The sequence below is a fragment of the Sturnira hondurensis genome, unplaced genomic scaffold, assembly GCF_014824575.4.
Source record: "Sturnira hondurensis isolate 20B ecotype Veracruz unplaced genomic scaffold, ASM1482457v3 Scaffold0001304, whole genome shotgun sequence".
Taxonomy (NCBI): domain Eukaryota; kingdom Metazoa; phylum Chordata; class Mammalia; order Chiroptera; family Phyllostomidae; genus Sturnira; species Sturnira hondurensis.
In genome coordinates this window covers 7626080-7648024 of record NW_028073935.1, presented here as the reverse complement: position 1 = coordinate 7648024, position 21945 = coordinate 7626080, and positions in this window count along the sequence as shown.

The following is a 21945-nucleotide window of genomic DNA, read 5'->3' as shown; positions in this document are numbered from 1 at the left end:
AAAGCTTTCATTTAGAATGGAAGGACAGATAAAGTGCTTCTCCAATAAGGTCAAGTTCAAGGAGTTCATCATCACCAAGCCCTTATTATATGAAATGTTAAAGGGACTTATCTAAGAAAAAGAAGATAAAAATATGAACAGTGAAAGGACCACAGACTCACATTAACAACCACACCTAAAACAAAAGCAAACTAAGCCGACAGCTAGGAGTGGAGCCACAAGAATGGAGATCACATGGAGGGTTAGCAACAAGGAGGTGGGAGGAAGTTGGGGAAGGTACAAAGAATAAGTAGCACAGATGGTGGGGAGAAAATAGACACGGGGTGGACAAGAGTAGTGTGGAAAATTTAGAAGCTAAAGTACTTGTGACACAAAGACATGAACTAAAAGGGGGAAATATGGGTGGGAGGGGGTGTGCAGGATGGAGGGTAATGAAGGGGGGAAATGGGACAATTGTAATGGCATAATAAATACAATATATTATAAAAAACAAAGGGGAGGGTGGAAGCAAGGGAGGGAGGTGGGTTTCAAGGGGTTGGGGAGGAGGGGTTGGGAGAAAATACAGACAACTGTAATTAAACAATAATAAAATAATTTTTTAAAGGGGCAAAGGTTGTTGTAGACTGATCTGCCTGGTTCTAGGAATTGTATCTTGATCCCCTGTGGCTAAGAGCGAGCGACGATCTCTGGAACGAAAGCCGCAGGAGACAAAGCTTGTCTCTGGTAGCAAATGCTGCCTCAGTTTCCTCTCCCTGTCCCCAAGGCTTGGTCAGAAGTCAATGACCAGTAAGACCCCTCACATGGGGGTAACCTAAGCCAGACTCAGTCACGTGAGAGGCCATCATGGAAGGACTTGGGGGGCTGCAACAAAGAGCAATGGATTCTTGCCCCTGGGCTTTGACAAAGCCAGAGTCCCCATGTCCTCTGGGAGAAGCACTTCCTGGCTCTAATCCCCTTAAGCCTGAATACCTGTTGGGGAGGGGTGCAGCTTCTTGCCTTGCTAGAGTGTGTCCTGTGGAAAAATCTGGCATCACACAGACTTCCTGATAAACCTTTGAAATCTGCTCTGCTAAGAGTGCTTTCATTCATATGTTAAGCGTTCCAGCAAAAAACTAAAACTCTCTTCCTGACAGACTCTGCCTCAGACTGGGCCCTCAGATCTTGAAATATTATCTACTGTTTGATCCTTGCAGCCCTGTATTCTTATGTATTACAACCCAATAACAGGCCTTGGAGGAAGGGGCTCAACATCTTTTTCCCCTGAGAAACTGGCCACTGCTCACCGCCTTTTTCCTCAGGGAAAATGGCCACCTCTTCTCAAGCAGATCACATCATGTCTCCATCATGTTTACTCTCATCTACAGCAGACAGGATGACTTGTGAGGAAAGTCGCCCTCACATCAGGTCTTGAACAGACACTTCTCCCAGGAGGACATATGGAGGGCCCATATGAAAAGGTGCTTAGCATCACTAGCAATAAGAGAGATGCCAATTAAATGAGAAACCACTCATATCATGAGATACCACTTCAGACCAGTGACAATGCCATCATAAGCAAATCAATAAACAATTAGTGTTGAAGAGGATGTAGAAACAAGGGAGGGAGGTGGGTTTGGCTGGATTGGGGGGTACTGGTGGGAGGTAAGTAAACTGTAATGGAACAACAATAAAATAATTAAAAAAATAAAAAAGAAGAGGTTGTGGAGGAAAGGGAACCATAGTGCACTATTGGTGGGAATACAGATTGGTGTATCCACTGTGCACAAAAGTGTGGAATTTCCTCAGGAAACTAAAAATGGAACTACCTTTTAACCTGGCAAATCCACTGCTGCAATTATACCCTGAGAACCCTGAAACACCAATTCGAAAGAACTTATGCACACCAATGTTGATAGCAGCACAAGTCACGAAGTCAAGTGCTAGAGGCAAACTAAGTGCCCATCAGTAAATGAACGGGTGAAAAAAAAAAGAACAACTATGGTACATTTAAATGATGGGATACTATGCAGCAGAAAGAGAGAAGCTTCTACTCTTTGCAACAGCATGGATGGAACTGGCTAGCATAATGCCAAGTGAAATGAGCCAGATGGTGAAAGACAAATACCATATGATTTCACTTATAAGTGGATCCTAATCAACAAAACCAACAAACAAGCAAAATATAACCGAAGACATTGAAATTAAGGACAATGTGACAATAACCAGAGGAAAGTTGAGAGGGAATAATGGTGGGGAGGGGGTAGGGTTTTCAGGAACATATATAAAGGGCACATAAACAGCACCAAAGTAGGGTAGGATCAAGTATGGAAGGTGGGAATCATTATGCTGGTGGGAGTGTTGGAAGGAAAATGGAGACAAGGATTCTTAAACAAGAATAAAAAAGAAAAAAGAAAGAACAAAAAGAAATTCTGTACAGAGTGTAATGTCATCTACAATTGCTGACAGTTTTCTTTCTTTTTGTTTAGATGCATTTTATTGATATTCCTTTTTGGATTACTATGTCTAAGTATTCCATTATTATTTTTAATAATAGTAATGAGAATAGATATTGTTGACATGTTCTTGTTCTTAAAAATGTTTTCATTATTTCACAATTGAGCATTATGTTAGCTGTGAAGTTGCCATATGTAGCCTTTATCAAGCTGAGACCTTTCTGTCTATTAGCATTCTTTTGAATTTTTTATCAGTAATGCATATTTAGTTCTTCAAAGGCTTTTCCTGTATCTCAAGTAATCATGATCCTTGCTTTTCTTTTAGATGTCATGAGTCACATTGATTATTTGCTGGATGTTGAGACATTCTTGCACCAGTGGTAAAATACACAATTGACGAAGGTACATAATCACATAAAAATTTTTATTGAATTTGGTTTGCTAATGTTTTTTTGAGAATTTTGACCTGGACATTTATCAACAATATAAGCCTGTAAGTCTCCCTGTCTCTCTCTTTCTCTTATTGCAGTGTGTTTGTGCAGCTTTGGTATCAGAATGCCAGTCTTGTAAATTAAATTTTGTAGTATACTTCTTCAATTCATTAACTATTTTATAATAAGTGGTAGAATTCTCCTGTAAATTTATCTGATCCTGGGCTTTTCTTCATTGTGTGTTGTGATTACTGTTTCAAATTTGTTGCTAGCAATTGTTTTGTTAAGAATATGTAATTCTTACTGATTTAGCATTTAAAGGTTGTATTTTCTAAAATTTCCCCATTTTCTTAAATTGTCACATTAATTGAATATAATTGTTGATGGTATTTCTCAAGATGTCTTTGTTCTTTTGTGTCATTGATGGTAGCTTGTCTTTTTTTCTCATTTTATCTATTTATGTTTTCTCTATTTACTGCTTGATGAGTCTTACTAGAGGCATTTCAAATTTATCATCTCAAAGAAGAAGCTATTGCATTGGTTTTATTAGTCCCTTCTATTAGTTTTATACTCTATTTATAATGGCAGTGATCTTTGTTTTATATCACTTCAATATACTTTGTGTTTTGTTACTTTATTTTTAATGTATTTAGAAATAAGTTCAAGTGATTTCATTGAAATTTTTCAGTGTTTTAGTTAGAATTGTATATTTATAATGTTTCCTAAAAGCTTTTGCTAAATCCACATTTCCTAAGGCTGTTTGCATTTTTATTTTTTGAATATAGTTGTTTTTCAGTTTTCAATTTTGATTAATTGGGTGTTTGGTAGCCTGAAGTGTTATCTCCAAACATTTGTGCATTTTTTCTGTCTTTGATTTCTAGTATCTTACCATTGTGGACAGAAATTATGGTTAATATAACTTTAAATAGTTATAATTTAATAAGGATTGCTTTTCTTCCTAGTACAAGAGCTACATTGGGAAGTTTTGCATGTAAACTAGGGAAAAATATATACCCTGCAGTCTTAAAGGCGATGGTCTATAAAAAAAATCTATCAAGTAAATCTGGTTTAATACTGCACTTGTATCTATTTATAATTTAATTCATTATAACACAGTGTTTTAAAATAAGATTACTTTTCCTTAATCATCTCATATGCCACATATTTTTTTAAAGGACCCTTTCAGATAAATGATTTTTCATCTCAGCTTTACACATAGGAAAGTAAAAGGCATTACATCTACTTTAAAGTCACAATAGTTTTCTGTGTCCTTTCCAGATTTTCAACCTGAAGCAATCTATTTCCCCAGTCATCCCTCCAAGGGCACAGAAAAGACACTTAACAAAGATTAAGGAGAAAGCTGGAAAAGAGAAGGAACTCTAGTAGGGGAATCCCACTAGTGTCTCTACAACAGACTCTGTAGGCCTGAGCTTCACAAAGTCTAGCTCAATGTCCCTGTAGGCATGGGATGAAGATAGTACAGTTTATGGTGAACACACATAATCAAAACACCATCAGTTAAAGGAAAATTTAAAAGTGGCCATAACTTTGAAAGTCAAAGAGAAGAAATTATTGAAGAAATAAGCGGTCTTCAAAAATCAGAAAATAATACATGCCAAAAATAAATGTGGGCTATAGGAGACAATTCTGCGTGGCATGGGCCCAGCTTCCAATCAGAAAGGCGAGTGGAAAGTGAGGTCCAATGAATAGGACCCACCCCCACAAATAGGTTCTCCCATGGGAAATCAGGCCTGCTTTGTACCTAGGCCAATTTGAGACTTCCTTTTGCTAAAACTCCCTCACCCTGATTTGAGGCAGCAAGTGCTTAGTGTTACTTTCTAAAGTCTGCTAAACTTTCCCAGTATGGAATGTAACTGGTTAAGCTACTTTTGCCCTTGGTTTGCAACATCCTTCTCTTTGGAGTAATTAGTGGCATCCTCTTCTCCATTTTCTTTTCTTCTTTTAAAAATATATTTTATTGATTATACCATTACAGTTGTTCTATTCCTCCCCTTCATTCCCCTCCGCCCTGCACACCCCCTCCCCCACCCTTCCCCCCTTTAGTTTATGACCACGTGTCTCAAGTTCTTTAGATTCTATATTTCTCATACTATTCTTGCCCTCCCCCTATCTATTTTTTACCTACCATCTATGCTACTTATTTTCTGTATCTTCTCCCCACTTCTCCTCTTTTTTCTGTAAAAGGTAACCACCTAAAGTGAACCTGTACATAGTAAATGACGACCATCATGCAATATGCCCCCAAAAGCAATAAACGCTTGTAAAGGCAAGGGTTGGGGCCCTCTCCCCTTGAAAGAGTTGACTGCAACAGTGGGCAATTCCATGACAATATTAACCTAAAAAAAGGAAGAAAGAAAAAAAAACAACTAAACTAATTTCAGACCTGCCTCCTGTACCAGAATTTCAACAGATGGAGATTCCACGCACCTACTATTTATTTCCCATTCATTCTAGCACTGTCCACTTCCATTTCTTCAAACTGATAGCAGCACCATAGCTCTCCATGCCTTTCAACTGATACTATTCCTACTCACCTGTCTTTGTCTTCACACTGACAGCAAGTCCATGCACCATAGTTAGGGGTTCACTTATTCCAGCCCTGCATACTTTTCTGTCTTCCAACTGAATCCAGTCTCACCCATGCCCCCTTCCTTCCAACTTGTGACAGTCCCCCCGGTGTATGCTTAACTTCCAGCTAACAAGAGCTCTGTTCATTTGATTATTACCAGCCCTGCTTCTATAAATATTTTCACTCACTGAGAAAATTTCAGTGAGAGAAAAAATTTCAGTGGGTGCCTCCTTCTTCAAAAGCACACAACATGGAAATATCAGTGTGCAAACAACCTAGTATTGCCTCCCCTTTATTCTCTCTGAAATCTGTGCTTCCTTGGGTGAGAAATGCCAAAGCAAGACACTTTAGAGCCTCTTGGTCCCAGTTCTTTAAAACTGGGCCGATTTTTAAACTTCAACTCTTTCTAGCTCTCCACCTATGATCTATTTTTTTGTAAGTTCCAATTCTTCCTTCTGAGATTCTACACTTCCATTCCTAACATACCCCATGCAATATTTATTACATAGAATAGGACAAAATGTAGCAAATCAAATTCTTTTCACTAAATACCTCACAAAGGCCACACATTTGACACATCGCAGAGGCCACATCCATGATTTACAATGTCTCAAAACTCACACGACATATCAGTATTTTGAAAGCTAATCCACAATAAGCACAGTGTATGAATCCATAATGGGGCTCCCAATGTGCATAAATTATTGATATTTTAATTCAAATAATTTATTTTTCAGCTTCTTTCCATATCAATAATATTGGGTAGGACCTTGGTCCCTACAGAATAATCACCACTAAATACTCAACCCTGCAAAGAGATAGAGAAGAGAAAGACACAGATAAATTAAGAGGGGATGAAGATAAGATGAAGTTGAAAACAAGTAGAGCCATTACTGGTATGGCTTAGTGTGTTGGGCATCATCCTGTGAACCTAAATGTCAATGGTTCAATTCTAGTCAGTGCTCATGCCTCCATTGTATGCCAGGCCCCTCTGGATAATGTGAGGCCATGAAAATTGATATTTCTCTCCCTTTCCTGTCTTCCCTACCTTCCTGCCTCTCCAAAAATAAATACTTTTTAAAAAAGATGAAAATATTTGCCCTGGCTGGCATAGCTCAGTGGATTGAGCACGGGCCTGCAAATCAAAGGATCGAAGTTCAATTTCCAGCCAGGGCACATGCCTGGGTTGCAGGCCAGTTACCAGTAGGGGATGAAGTAGAGGCAACCATACATTGATATCTCTCTCCCTCTTTCCTTCTCTTCCCCTCTAAAGATAAATAAATACAATCTTTAAAAAAAGATGAAAATGTTTAAGTGGAACCTAATTAAAAAAACAAACAAACAACGAAAATGTACCCAGAGGAATTGAAATTAACAACAATCTGACACTAACAAGAGGGGAGATGGTAGGGCATAATGGTAGGAAAGAGGGAAAAGTTTTCAGGAACTACTGTAGAGGACACATGGAAAAAACAAACGTAGGTGGAATTAGGGAAGGGAGGTGTGGATAGCTGAGGTGGGGGGCAGTGGTGGTGTGTAAATGCAGATAACTGTACTTGAACATCAATAAAATAATTTTTAAAAAAACAAAAAGAAACAAAAATAGATGAAAATATATTTTAGATGTGAAACCCTTGTCTGAGGTATCACTGGCAAGTATGTTTTCTCATACAGTTAGTTGGCTTCTTTTTTATTTTGTTGATGCTTTCTTTGCCCATGCAGAAATTTTTGTTCACATGAAGTCCAATTTGATCATTCTTTCCTTTATGGCCCTTGCTCTAGGGGACATAGTGGTGAAAATATTGCTGTGTGGAATATCTGAGATTTTCCTGCCTATGTTCTCCTCTAGGGCATTTATGGAGTTGTGACTTATTTAAATTTTTTATCCATATGGAATTTATTTTTGTGCATGGTGTAAGTTGGTGGTTGAGTTTCACTCTTTTGGATGTGGCAGTGCATATCTCCCAACACCATATTTTCAAGAGGTTGTTTTCACTCCATCTGACCCCTTGGTTGAATATTAATTGACCATAGGGACCTGGGCTTATTTCTGGGCTCTCTCTTCTGTTCCATTGATCTATGTTTCTGATCTTATGCTATTCCCAATCCGTTTTGATTACCATAGCCTTGTAATATTGTTTGATGACAGGTTTGTGATTTCTCTGACTTTGTTCTTCTTTCTCAAAATTGATGCCATATTTGGGTTCATTATGGTTCTAAATAAAGTTGTGAAATGTTTGTTCCATACCTGTGAAATATGTCATTGGTGTTTTAATGGGCATTGCATTGAATCCTTAACTTGTTCTGGGTAGTATGGACATTTTAATGATGTTTAAACAACATGCTTCTAAAGAATTAATAGATCAAAGATGAAAACAAATAGAAATCTAAATCCAGGGTGAGATTCACGGAGATTGAAAGACAACCTAACATAATTTAGTACAATGAAAAAACATTTAAAAGGGAAAAGAGTATAGCTATATTGGGCTAACAAAAGAGCAGGAAAATAATCCCCAAATCTGCTAAATTTACCCAGAATAACCCAGAGAAATAAAAAACACACAAACAAATAAGTAGAAGAAAATCTATAACAAAGATCTGACTACAAATAAGTCCAATGAAAATACAAGATAAAAACTAATAAAGTGAAGCCTGAATGATTTAAAAAAAATAGAATGGATGACCCAATAGTAGGACTCATCAAAGAGGGAACACAATTAATAGAATCAAAAACGAAAATGAAAATCTCAAATAATACCACGGGGTAAAAAATCATTAAAAGTATTATGAACCATTACATGCCAACACATTTGACTGTCTAGGTAAAATGGATTTTTCAGAAAAAATACAGCCTCCCAAAGCTCAACTAGAAAGAAGCAGAGAATCTCTATAGATTAATTCCTAGCAATAAAATTGAAGCAGTAGTAAAAACTCCCAACAAAGCCCAAACTCCCAGGACTGCAACTTATAGGTGAAGTCTACCAAATATTTAAATAATAATTAGTACATTTTCCCCTCACACTATTAAAAAACATAGAACAACACTTCCAACTTCATATCCCAAGGCCAGCATTAACCTGATAAAAAAACAAACAAAGACACAACAAAGGAAAAGATTACAGGTCAATATTCCTAACAAATACAGGTGCCACAATTCTTAACAGAATAATAGCAAATTAAATTTATCAGGATGTTCAAAGAATTACATATTATAATCAAGTAGGAATTATACCAGAAATACATGTGTAGTTCAACATCTTTTAAGCATTGAGGTAACTTATTAAATCAACAAAATCAAGAATTCTACACATGTGATCATCAAAAAGTTGCAAAAAAAGCATTTGGCAAAATTCAACATTGATTTATAATTAAAAATCATTCAAAAATGAATATTCAATGAAAATCCCTCAACTTGATAAAGGCTACCTAGGATAAGTGCACAACTATTAGCATACTCAATTCTGGGGAAAAAGGAAGCTTTCTTTTGAAGATCAGACAATAGAAAAAAAAAAGGCCACTCTCTCCAATCTAATTAAAACTAGTGCTAAACTTCTAGCTATAGCATACTAAAAAGAAAAAAATGCATTTATTCAATAAATAAGAAAAGTCAAAGCGTCACTTTTTACAGCTTATACCAGAAGAGATAGAGAAATCCAAAGGAATTAAACAAAAAATGGATACAATTCACAAAACAACTTTACTGAGGTATTGAAATTCAACATTAAAATGCCAAAATTTGTCACATTTGTATACAGAAATAATGAAAAATCTGAAGAAGACCTGCGACTAGTGTGACTAGTGGGTTGGGCATCATCTCAAAAATTGAAAGTCACTGATTCACTTGGAAGTCAGGGGACCTGCCTAGAATGCAGTCAAGGTCCTAGGTTGGGTTTGTGTGGGAGGCAAGCAAACCATGATTCTTTCACACACTGATGATTTTTTCCCTTTCTCCTCTCTTCCCCTCTACCAGTGATGCAAAAAAGGCTCAATATCCAACAAAAAATCAGTGTAATTCATCACATCAAAAAACAGAAAGAAGATTCATATGATTGTTGGAGAGACAGGAATAGCCTTTGAAGAACTAAATAAGCATTAGTATTAAAATATTTCAAAAGAATGCTAATAGAAGGAAAGATCTCAGCTTTATAGAAGCAATATATGACAACCTCACAGCTAACATAATACTCAATGCTTAAATAATGAAAACATTTTTAAAGGTTAAAAACCATGTCAGCCCTGGCTGGTGTAACTCAGTGGATTGAGTACGGCCTGCGAAACAAATGATCCCCGTTCAATTCTCAGTCAGGTCACATGACTGGGTTGCAGGCCAGTTGCCAGCAAGGGATGCACGAGAAGCAACCATACACTGATATTTCTCTCCCTCTCTCCTTTCCTTCGTTTCTAAAGATAAATAAATAAAATCTTAAAAAAATAAATATATAAAGTTTTTAAAATAGTCAAAAATTTCTACTCCCATTATTATTACTAAAAATAATAATGGAATATTTAGACATAGTAGTCAAAAAATAAATAAATAAAATATATATGCATTAAAAAGTATGACAATTTTCAGAATTTGGAGATTGCATGATGCTCTGTACAGACCTTCAATTTTTTGTTTTTTCCCAATTTTTTAATTTAATTATTTCTCAAGTACACTTTCTGTCTATTACTCCTATCCCATCCCAGCCCCGTGCTCCCCCTCCCTCCCATTTCCACCCTTCTCAGTTGTTGTCCATGTATCCTTTATATATGTTCCTCTAAATCCCTCCCCGATTTCCCCTGAAATTCCCTCCCCTCTCCTCTCTGGTCACTGTCAGCCTGTTCTCTATTTCAGTGTCTTTGGTTATATTTTGCTTGCTTGTTTGTTTTGTAGTTTAGATTCCTGTTAAAGGTGAGATCATATGGTATTTGTCCTTCAACACCTGGCTTATTTCACTCAGCATAATGCTTTCCAGTTCCATCCATGATGTTGCAAAATGTAGGAGCTCCTTCTTTCTTTCTGCAGCATAAAATTCCATTGTGTATATGTACCATAGTTTTTTGATCCATTCATTTACTGAGGGGCACCTAGGTTGCTTCCAACTCTTGGTTATTGTAAATTGTGCTGCTATGAACATCGGGGTGCATATGTTCTTTGGGACTGGTGTTTTAGGGCTCTTAGGATATAATCCTAGCAGTGGAATTGCTGGGTCAAAAGGCAAGTCCAATTTTAGTTTTCTGAGAAAATTCCATACTGTTTTCCATAATGGTTGTACCAGTCTGCAATCCCACCAACAGTGGACCAGTGTCCCCTTTTCCCCACACCCTCTCCAACATTTGTTGTTTATTGCTTTGCTTATAATAGCCATTCTCACCGGTGTAAAGTGGTATCTCATTGTGGTTTTAATTTGCATCTCTGATAGCAAGCGATATTGAGCATCTCTTCATGTGTCTCTGGATCCTCTGTATGTCCTCCTTGCAGAAGTGTCTGTTCAAGTCCTTTCCCGATTTTTTAATTGGGTTAGTTGTGTTCTTAGAGTGAAATCATGTGAGTTCTTTGTATATTTTGGAGATTAAACCATTGTCTAAGGTATCATTGGCAAATATGTTTCCCATACAGTTGGTTGTCTTTTTATTTTAATGCTGTTTTCTTTAGCTGCGCAGAAGATTTTATTTTGGTGAGATTCCATTTGTTTATTCTGTCCTTTATATTCCTTGCTCTAGGGGACATATCAGTAAAAATGTTGCTGCGTGAAATATCTCATATTTTCCTGCCAATGTTCTCCTCTAGGACTTTAATGGTGTCACGGCCTATATTTAAGTCTTTTATCCACCTTGAATTTATTTTGGTGTATGATGTAAGTTGGTGCTTGAGTTTCATTTTTTTGCATGTAGCTGTCCAGTTCTCCTAATATCATTTGTTGAAGAGGCTATCTTTACTACATTTTATGTTACTGCCCCCTTTGTCAAGTATTAATTGACTGTAGAGACTTGGGTTTATTTCTAGGTTCTCTATTCTATTCCATTGGTCTATGTGCCTGTTTTTATGCCAGTACCAGGCTGTTTTGATTACAGTGGCCTTGTAATATAGTTTGATATCAGGTATTGTGATCCCTCCTACTTTGTTCTTCTTTCTTAACATTGCAGCTGCTATTCGGGGTCATATATGGTTCCATATAAATTTTTGAAGTGTTTGTTCTATGTCTGTGAAATATGCCATTGGTACTTTAATAGGCATTGCATTGAATCTGTATTTTCTTTGGGTAGTATGGACATTTTGATGATGTTAATTCTTCCAATCCACGAACACGGTATATGTCTCCAATTGTTTGTGTCTTCCTTGATTTCTTTCTTTACTGTTGTAGTTTTCTTTATATAGGTCTTTTACCTCCTTGGTTAGGTTTATTCCCAGATATTTTATTTTTCTTTTTGCTATATCGAATGGGATTTTTTTCTTGATTTCTGCTTCTGCTGCTTCATTGTTGGTATACAAAAATGCCTTTGATTTCTGGATATTGACTTTATATCCTGCTGTTTTGCCAAATTCATTTATTAGTTGGAGCAGTTTTTTGGTCGAGTCTATAGGACTTTCCATGTACACTATCATGTCATCTGCAAACAAGGACAGTTTTGTTTCCTTCTTTCTAATTTGAATGCATTTTATTTCCTTTTCTTGCCTAATCACTGAGGCTAAAACTTCCAATACTATATTAAATAGAAGTGGTGAAAGTGGGCAACCTTATCTTGTCCCTGATCTTACTGGAAAAGCTTTTAGTTTTTGCTCATTGAGTATGATGTTGGCTGTAGGTCTTTCATATATGGCCTTTATTATATTGAGGAATGATCCCTCTATTCCCACTTTATTGAATACCTTTATCATAAATGGGTGTTTTACCTTATCAAAAGCTTTTCCGTATCTATTGATATGATCATGTGGTTTTTGTGTTTGCTTTTGTTTATGTGGTGTATTACATTTACTAATTTGCAAATATTGAACCATCCTTGCATCCCTGGGATGAATCCCACTTGGTCGTGGTGTATCATCTTTTTGATGTATTGTTGGATGCGATTTGCCAATATTTTGTTGAGGATTTTAGCGTCTATGTTCATCAGCGATATTGGCATAAAGTTTTCTTTCTTTGTTGTGTCTTTATCTGGTTTTGGAATTAGGATGATGCTGGCTTCATAAAACGAGTTTGGGAGTTTCCCATCATTTTGAATTTTTTGGAATAGTCTGTGAAGAATAGGGGTTAGCTCTTCCTTAAATGCTTTGTGGAATTCTCCTGTGAAACTATCTGGTCCAGGGCATTTGTGCGATGGGAGTTTTTTGATTACTTCTTCAATTTCCGCTTCTATTATTGGCCTGTTCAGGTTTTCTGCTTCTTTTTCATTGAGTTTTGGAAGATTATATTTTTCTAGAAATTTGTCCATTACATCTAGGCTTTCAAATTTCTTGGCATATAGCTCTGCATAGTAATTCCTTACAATACCTTCTATTTCTGTGGTATCAGTTGTAATCTCTCCTCTTTCCTTTCTGATCGTGTTTGTTTGGGTCCTCTCTCTTCTTTTCTTGATGAACCTACTTAAAGGTTTGTCTATTTTGTTTATCTTTTCAAAAAAACAACTCTTGGATTCATTGATCCTTAAAATTATGCTTTTAGTCTCTATGTCATTTAATTCTGCTCTGATCTTGGTTATTTCCTTCCTTGTACTTGCTCTGGGCTGACTTTGTTGTTGTTCCTCGAGTTCTTGCAGGCGTCGGGTTAGGTTGTTTGTTTGAAATGTTTCTATTTTCTTTAGGTAAGCCTGTATTGCTATGAAGTTCCCTCTCAGGACTGCCTTGGCCGTGTCCCATGAGTTTTGGGTTGTTGTGAGTTCATTTTCATGTGTTTCCAGAAACTTTTTGATTTCTTCCCTAATTTCAGTCTTGACCCATTTGTTGTTTAATAGCATACCATTTAGTCTCCATGCTTTTGGGTGTTTTGTGTTTTTTCCTGTGGGGTTGGTTTCTAATTTCAGTCCCTTGTGGTCTGAGAAAATGCTTGCTATCATTTCAATTTTCTTGAATTTGTTGAGGCTCGTTTTGTGTCCTATCATGTGGTCTATCTTGGAAAATGTTTCATGTGCATTTGAAAAGAATGTGTATTTAGCTTCTTCTGGATGAAGGACTCAGTCAAGTCCATTTCATCTAGGGTGTTGTTTAGTGCAGCTATATCTTTGATGATATTTTGTTTGGAAGATCTGTCCATTTTTGACAGTGCGGTGTTAAAATCCCTACTATAATTGTGTTGCTGTCAATATCTTTCTTGAAATCTTCTAGGATTTTTCTTATATATTTGGGTGCTCCTATGTTGGGTGCATATATATTTATGATGTTAATGTCTTCTTGGTGGATTCTTCCCTTGAGTATTATGAAGTGACCTTCTGGGTCTCTCTTTACGGCCCTATTTTTGAAGTCTATTTTGTCTGATATGAGAATTGCTACCCCGGCTTTTTTTTCTTGTCCATTTGCTTGGAAAATTTGTTTCCATCCTTTCACCTTTAGTCTGTGATGGTCTTTTGACCTGAGTTGGGTCTCTTGTAGGCAGCATATGTGTGGGTTATGCTTTCTTATCCATTCAGCTATTCTGTGTCTTTTAATTGGTGCATTTAATCCATTTACATTTAACGTTATTATTGAAATGTACTTATTCATAGCCATTTATGTACCTGTGTTCCTCTCTGTCTCTCTCTTTTCCTTCCTTTTCTTAAAGCACCCCTTTTAGTAATTCTTGTAGAGCTGGTTTGGTGGAAGCATATTCTTTTAGACGGAAGCTCTTTATTTGGCTGTCTCTCTTGATTGAGAGCCTTGCTGGGTACAGTAGCCTTGGTTGTAGGCCTCTGGTTCTCATTACTTGAAATATTTCTTGCCATTGTCTTCTTGCTTGGAGTGTTTTCATTGAGAAGTCATTAGGTAATCTTATTGGGGCTCCCTTGTATGTTACTTTCTTTTTCTCCCTTCCTGTCTTTAAGATTCTCTCTTTTCTTGTAATTTTACCATTTTAATGATGATGTGTCTTGAAGTCGGCCTCTTTGGCTTCCTCTTGAATGGGACTCTCTGTGATTCCTGGATTCATGTAACTTTTTCTCTCATCAAATTAGGAAAATTTTCCATCATTACTCTTTCAAATTGGTTTTCTATCCCTTGTTCTTGTTCTTCTCCTTCTGGTATTCCTATTATTTGGATATTATTACTTTTCATATTATCTTGCATTTCTCTTAGACCCTCTTCGTTCTTCTTGAGCCTCTTTTCCCTTTCTTGCTCTTTCTGGGAGATTCTTTCTACTGTGTCCTCTAACTCGCTGATCTGATCTTCTGCCTCATTGATCCTGGTTTTCTTTCCTTCTACTGTGTTCTTCAGTTCCGAAATTGTATTCTTCATTTCCTATTGGCCTTTGCTGATAGTTTCTATTTCCTTTTTCATGTTGACATAGTTTGCAGAGAGCTAATTGTAGCTTCCCTCTAGTTTCTGGTAACTCCCCTCTAGTTTCTGGTAGCTCATTGTGAGCTCTTTGAATTTCTTGATAACTAGTGCTTTGAATTCAATATCTGATAGCTGACTTGCCTCTCTTTCATCTGACATTATTTCTGAGACTTTCACCTTTTCTTTCATTTGGGCATTGTTTCTTTGTCTTCCCATTGCTTATGAGACTCTTCTTGTTAGCCTCAGCTTCTTAAATTGATCTGTTCTGACTCCCTAGATTTATGGTGTGACCTTCTGTGGTAGAATACCTGTGAGATTCAGTGGTGCAGTCTTCTGCAGGTATCTTTATGTTCTCCCCTTCCACCTACTCCTTTCTTTTTGTGTGTGTGATCAGCTGGAGGGGGAAGTAAAATGGTTTATGGCAGTAGCAGAGTACTTTATGATATTTAAAGTCACCGCCAGTAGAGAAGAGATAGAAGATCTTTAGGCTCTATATAGTGTTAACTGTAATCTTCAACCCAATTTGCCACTTTTAAGAAAGGATAGACCAAAGAGAAGTCTCTTGTTTGGAAGGGAAGGCTTGTGAGTTGTATCTAGAAAGCAGTGAGGTTGTGGGTGGTCAGATTTTGAGGTAAGGTGATAGTAAAGAATAGTAAATAGACGTAGCATGTGAGCAAGTAGAGTTAATCACTACAGTAATAGAATTCAGGAACCTGTAAAGTGGGCTAAGACTGGAGAGATGTGTTGTGAAGTATTTACAGTGGTATAGAAAGCAACAAACAAACAAACAAACACAGAAAAAAAGGGCAAGAGAAGTGAGGAAAAAGCAATAAGTTTGAGGTGAAAGGAAAAAAGGACTAAAACAGGAAAAAAGAAAGGAGAAGAGCAGAGTACTGAAAGATACAGCAACAATAAAATTTAAAAAATATATATGATTACTGAAAAAAGTTATAAAAAATTTTAAAAAAACAACAACAAAAAACTCCTTCCTTGTTGATTTCAAACTGTCCAATCTGGTTTTTCTGGTTTCGGCAGGACCCCTCTGTGGGCTGGGCTGTAGGCCCAGGCACACACCGGCCCGCCAGCCAGGCTACCAGACTGGGGTGCGGGTGCCCGCCCACCCAACAGGCTGCCTGGGTCCCACGGGATCTGGTACTGGTCCTTCCCAATCCTGTGGCTAGGTGAGAAGCCAGTCAAGCTACCTTCACAGGAGAACACCTCAGTCCACTTTCCAGTAAAAACTTCTCTGGAAAGTGTGCCTCCCAGTCCAGCCCAATCCCCAACCTGACTGGTTAGGAAAATGCTCCTCTCAAATTTCCTGGGCTGGTGGGCTGGTGGGCTGGTGGGCTGGTGGGCTGGCGGGCTGGTGGGCTGGCCACCACAGAGATCGCAACTGAACATGGCCCCCTGTCCTTGCCACCCTCCTTGCACACCTAGGCAGACAGGTCTCTGCCACCCAGCCCCGCCTAGATGGTGAGAGAGGGAGCCAGCTCTTCCAAGGACCCCGCAGCCGGCCCAATGCTCCACTGGGTGCTGGGCTCCCTATGAGTCCTCCGTGGCACTGGCCGCAGACGGAAGCCTCTACACCCCTAATGCAGCGGTAGCGGCGGCTCTGAGGCATTACGGGCTGGCCGAGGGCAGCCGGGCCTGCTGCTGATGCTTTTGTCTTTACTCACAGGTGCTGGGCTCCCAATGAATCCTCTGTGACAGATGCCCCGACACTGGCTGTAGACAGAAGCCTCTGGGCCCGGAAGCTGCAGCAGCAGCGGCTCCGAGGTCTTTATGCGCCGGCCAATGGCTGCCGTCCTGCTGCCGCCACCGCCGCCGCTGCCCTTGACTTTACTCAGGGTTGCCGGGCTCCCGATGAGTCCTCTGTGGCAGACACCCCTGTCGCTGGGCACAGACGGAAGGAAGCCTCTGGGCTCCGACTGCTGCGGCAGCCATGGCTCCAAAGTCTTTACGCACCGGCCAATGGCTGCTGCCGGTCGTGCTGCCTCCATCCTTACTCGCACCCCTGAGACCCCAATGACCTGTAGCTGTCTGGTTCGTCACTATCTCTGGTCTCTTATTTTCATAAATGCTGGGGAATTGTTGGTTGGGGAATTGATTGCGCTGTTCTTCAGTAAATCTGCCAGGATTTTCTCCAAGGGTTACGAGAACTGGAGTCGCTCCGTCCTACTCCGCCGCCATTTTTCCTCAACCCAATTTTTCTTTCTTTCTTTTTTATTGTTGTTCAAGTACAGTTGTCTCAATTTTTCCCAGCAAATCCCTTCAGTCCAGCCATCCCCACCTTCCACCCTTAGTCCCATGTCCCTTTGTTTTTCTCCATGTTTCCTTATATATATTCCTGGAAAACCTGCCCCATTCCCTTCCCATCCACTCCCATGTCCCCTCTAGTTACTGTCAGTCTGTTCATAATTTCAATGTCTCTGTTTATGTTTTGCTTGTTGGTTGGTTTTGTTGATTAGTATCCACTTATAGGTGAGATCATATGGTATTTGTCCCTCACTGCCTGGCTTATTTCACTTAGCATTATGTTTTTCAGTACAATCTACACTGTCACAAAGGGTAGAAGCTCCTTCTTTCTTTTTGCTGTGTAGGATTCCATCATGTAAATGTACCATTATTTTTTGATCCATTCATTTACCGATGGGCACTTAGGTTGTTTCCAGCACTTGGTTATTATGAATTGTGCTGCTATGAACATTTGGGTTCATAGGTGTTAGGGTGGGTGGGGATAGGAGGAAACCCAGGCTGGACTTTGCCAAGATGGACATCCTCACAGTAACCTGAGTCTGAGGAAGAGATTACCAATGCTGTATTGCTGCTTTGTTCAGAGGAGACCAACCAGCTCCCACAGGGAGCCAATGAAAATAAAACCCCACTACATTCCCTGCTTGGGCGTGACTTCCCCGGTCCCACTCTGCAGACTGGGGAACCTCAGCCGGGTGCACAAACCCCAATAAAGCTCTTTATTGCCTACTTTATGGATGATTGGCATTTCTTTCTCAGTGGAGCCTAAGAAAACCTCTCATTTGGTGCCGAAACCCAGGAGGAGTTGTCTGCTGAAGACTGCTCCTCTTCCTACTCCCTGAGAAAGCCTCATGGCCACCCCACCAGTCTGGACAAAGAACGAGGGTAAGTGCTGCTGCCCTTAAATTTCTGGTCCCTGAATACTGATTCCGGGCCCCCGTCTGCTGGAGAGACTGCTCTCCACCAAATCGCAGCACTGCGTTGGGGTGACCCTTTTGGGAGAGGCTGCTCTCCCTCCGCTGAGAGGCTCTAGGCACCGGAGGAGATGGCCCTGGGCCTAGATCCTCATTTTTACTGATTGGATCAGCAGATTGGGTTGAGGGACACCAATTCCCATCTGCTGCTCCTCATGGGACCAGGAATGGTGGGGCAGGAGTCCAAGCCAGATCCTAAATCACCTCTAGGGTGCCTTCTGAAAAATTTGAAAGTAATTGATCTTGGCCTCAAGCAAAAATGGCTGATTTTTCTATCCACTATGGCCTGGCCATTATATCAGCTCAATAATCGTGAGACCTGGCCTCCTAAAGGCACTTTTAATTTTGTTACCCTTACTGACCTAAATAATTTTTGCAGAAGAACTGGCAAATGGTCTGAGGTCCCGTACATTCAGAGCTTTTGGGCCTTGCTCTCCCACCTGGCTCCCTGGCAAGTTCTCCTTGCCTGAGGGAAACCTGACCCTGTCCAGCCTCCTAAGCCTGCTGCCCCAGAGCCTTCCTCCTCCTTTTCTGACTCCCCTGAAGACCTTGCTACCCCTCCTCCTCCTCCTCCCCTCATTAGCTCTCTGCTAGCAGCCACTACAGCCCCCAGCCCTCCCTTCTCAACCAGTTTATCCCCCTCCCCCTGAAGGCCTTGCTGCTCCTCCTCCTTCTCCTCCTTATCAGTCCCTGCCATCAGCTACTTCAGTCCTGGCTCCCCCTTCTCAACCAGATTCTCTTTCTCCCTCTGAAGACCTTTCTTCCCCAGTCAGCTCACGTACTAACTCCTGCCTGAATCTAGAGCCCCTAGATTCCCTCATTTGCCCCCTCCAGGAAGTGGCAGGAGCAGAAGGTGTAGTTCGGGTCCACGTTCCTTTTTCACTAGCTGACCTCTCTTCAATTGAAAAATGCCTAGGCTCATTCTCCACTAACCCTACCAATTTTATCAAGGAATCCCAGTACCTAGCCCAGGCTTATGACCTCACATGGCATGACCTGCACATCATTTTAACTTCCACTGTGACCCCGGACAAGTGCAACTGCATCCGGACTGCAGCTAGGGCTCATGCAGACCAAACCCACGCCACCAATCCTCTAATGCCAGTACAGGCTGAAGCTGTGCCAGAGGCAGAACCAGGCTGAGGCTACCAGGTAGGACAGGCGGGTTGGAGATGCTGCAACCAAACGGTTGAGTGCCTGGTAGTAGGTATGCACCAATCTGCCCAGAAAGCAGTCAATTACGATAAGCTCAGAGAGGTCACCCAAGGCCCCAGGAAAAATCCAGCGCTGTTTTTCAACAGACTAAATGAGGCAATGGTGCTCCATACCCACCTTGACCTGACTTCTAACTCTGGGGCCACTGTCTTAGCTACTCACTTTATCTCCCAGTCAACCCCAGATATTAGAAGGAAACTGAAAAAGGCCGAGGATGGCCCTCAAACCCCCATCTGAGATCTGGTAAATATAGCATTTAATGTTTTCAATAACTGGGAAGCAGAGGCTGAGGCTGCCCATCAGGCTCGCCTACAGCAAAAAGTAGCCCTGCAAACCCAGGCCATACTGGCAGCCCTGCGGCTGGCAACAAACACCTTTGGGGGGGGTGAAACCTAATTCCGGGCCAAAGAACACCCCACTGGGGGGTCTGTTTCAAGTGTGGCAAAAAAGGGCACTGGGCTCGCCAGTATCCTCAACCCCGGCCACCAAGGAAGCCTTGCCCCGATTGCTGGCAGCTTGGCCACTGGAGGGATGCCTGTCCCCTTAGAGGCTCATACCCAGTGTCTCCACATGGGGGACCAGCTGATCAAGGTGCGGACTCTTCCCTGGTTGTTCCGGGACTTCTCAGACTCCTAGGTGATTGAAGTGGCCCGGACTTGAAGACCCCTATCACCCTCGCTGAGCCCAGAGTAAGTCCATTTCTTTCCTAGTGGACATGGGGGCTACCTTCTCTGTTTTACCATCTTTTTCAGGACCTCTTACTCCTTCCTAGATCTCGGTCATAGGGGCTGACAGGACCCCATTTAGCCTGTGGCAAACCCCCTTGCTTAGCTGCAGTCTGGACGGCTTTCCCTTTTCCCATTCATTCCTTGTCATACCCTCCTGCCCTATTCTGCTCCTAAGAAGGGGTGTTCTCAAGTTACTAGGCACAAAACCTAACCCCTTCCCCCTCCCTTATCCTCCCGCTGTTAGAAAACCCAACTCCTCCTCCAGCTCCGCCCATTTGCCCCTCCCTGAGTCTTCCCAATCCCTCTTGTCCTTTCCATCTGTTTACAGACGAGAGACAGGGAATTGCGGTGGGAGTCTTAGCTCAACCGGTAGGCCCAACATACTGCCCAGCTGCCTACTTATCAAAATAGCTTGGCCCTACCCTATGTGGATGGCAGCTGTGCCTCCAGGCATTAGGGAGTGTGGCTGAACTCTGGAAGGAAGCCCTCAAACTCACTCTATGCCAACTTGTTACTGTATTTTCCTCTCATCGCCTTACAGACCTGCTATCCCACCGAGTTCTCTCTCTTCTGAGCCCTTCCCATGTATAGGAATTCCACCTCCTGTTTGTCAAGGGGACGGCCCTATCTCTCCAGCTCTCACTGCACCTCAAACCAGCTACCCTCCTTCCAACCCCCACTACGGACATAGAGCCTGCCCTCTCTTGCCCAGAAGTACTAGACTTCTGGGGTCAGCCTCTAGATGGTCTACAATCTACACAGACTCCAAATATGCTTTCTTGATTGTTCATAGCCACTCGGCTTTGTGGAAGGAAAGGGGCTTCCTCACTACTAAAGGTTCACCTGTTGTTAATGCCTCTCTCATTGCCAAACTCCTTCAGGCCACAGACCTACCCACTACCATAGCAGTGGTTCACTGTAAGGGTTGCCAGGCCACACAGGACACTGTTTCCCGTGGCAATACCCAGGCGGATGCTGTAGCTCGAGAGCTCACTGCACAAGCCCTGCCACACCCCATCCTCTTTCTGACCACTAATATTCGCCCCACCTATACCCCTCGAGAATACTCCACTCTCCTCCAGCAGGGTGGGCACCCAGGAAATGAGGGATGGGTCTTCCTCAATGGAAAAAAAGCCGTACCCCAAGAACAGGCCACTGCATTTCCCTCAGAAGTTCACCAATCTTTACACATTGGTCCCAAAGCTCTGATGAGGTTTCTAGACCCCTTGCTTATTCATCCCACTCTTTTCCAAGCCATCAAGGAAGTCCAGTCTAACCCTTTCGAACTACTGTACGGCCGCCCTTTCCTTATTAACCATAACCTGCCAGTATATACTCCTCCTCTGGCCTCCTATCTGCCCTATTTCTCTCTCCTCCGGCATCTTCTCTGTGGACACTCCGACAGAGTTCTTCCTCCTGTGGGGGGTGGTGTCCAGAGACAGGCCCAGTCACTCTCCTACAGCCTGGAGACCAGGTATTACTCAAAGAACTCCAACCTGGACCGCTCCAGCCCAAGTGGACGGGGCCTCATACTGTTATTTTAACCACCCGCACAGCAGCGAAACTGGTGGGTCAGCCAGTGTGGGTCCACCTCTCCCGCCTTAAGCGGGCCGCTCCCTCAGGAAAGTGGTCAGTGCAGCCCATAGGAGATACTGGAGTCCACTTTACTAAAACACCAGGTTCTCCCAATGAAGTCTCTACAAATCCTCCTCCTCCTTCTTGCTTACCCACCCCTGCCCAAACCCCCTCCTAACCTACAAACCAAATACATCTAGAGATTCTTCATACGTAAAATATATCACAGAAATGGACAGGTAAATTCTCACTCTGTCACTTTTGTGGACTGCCCTCCCACTGGTTGCTCTACATCCATCTGT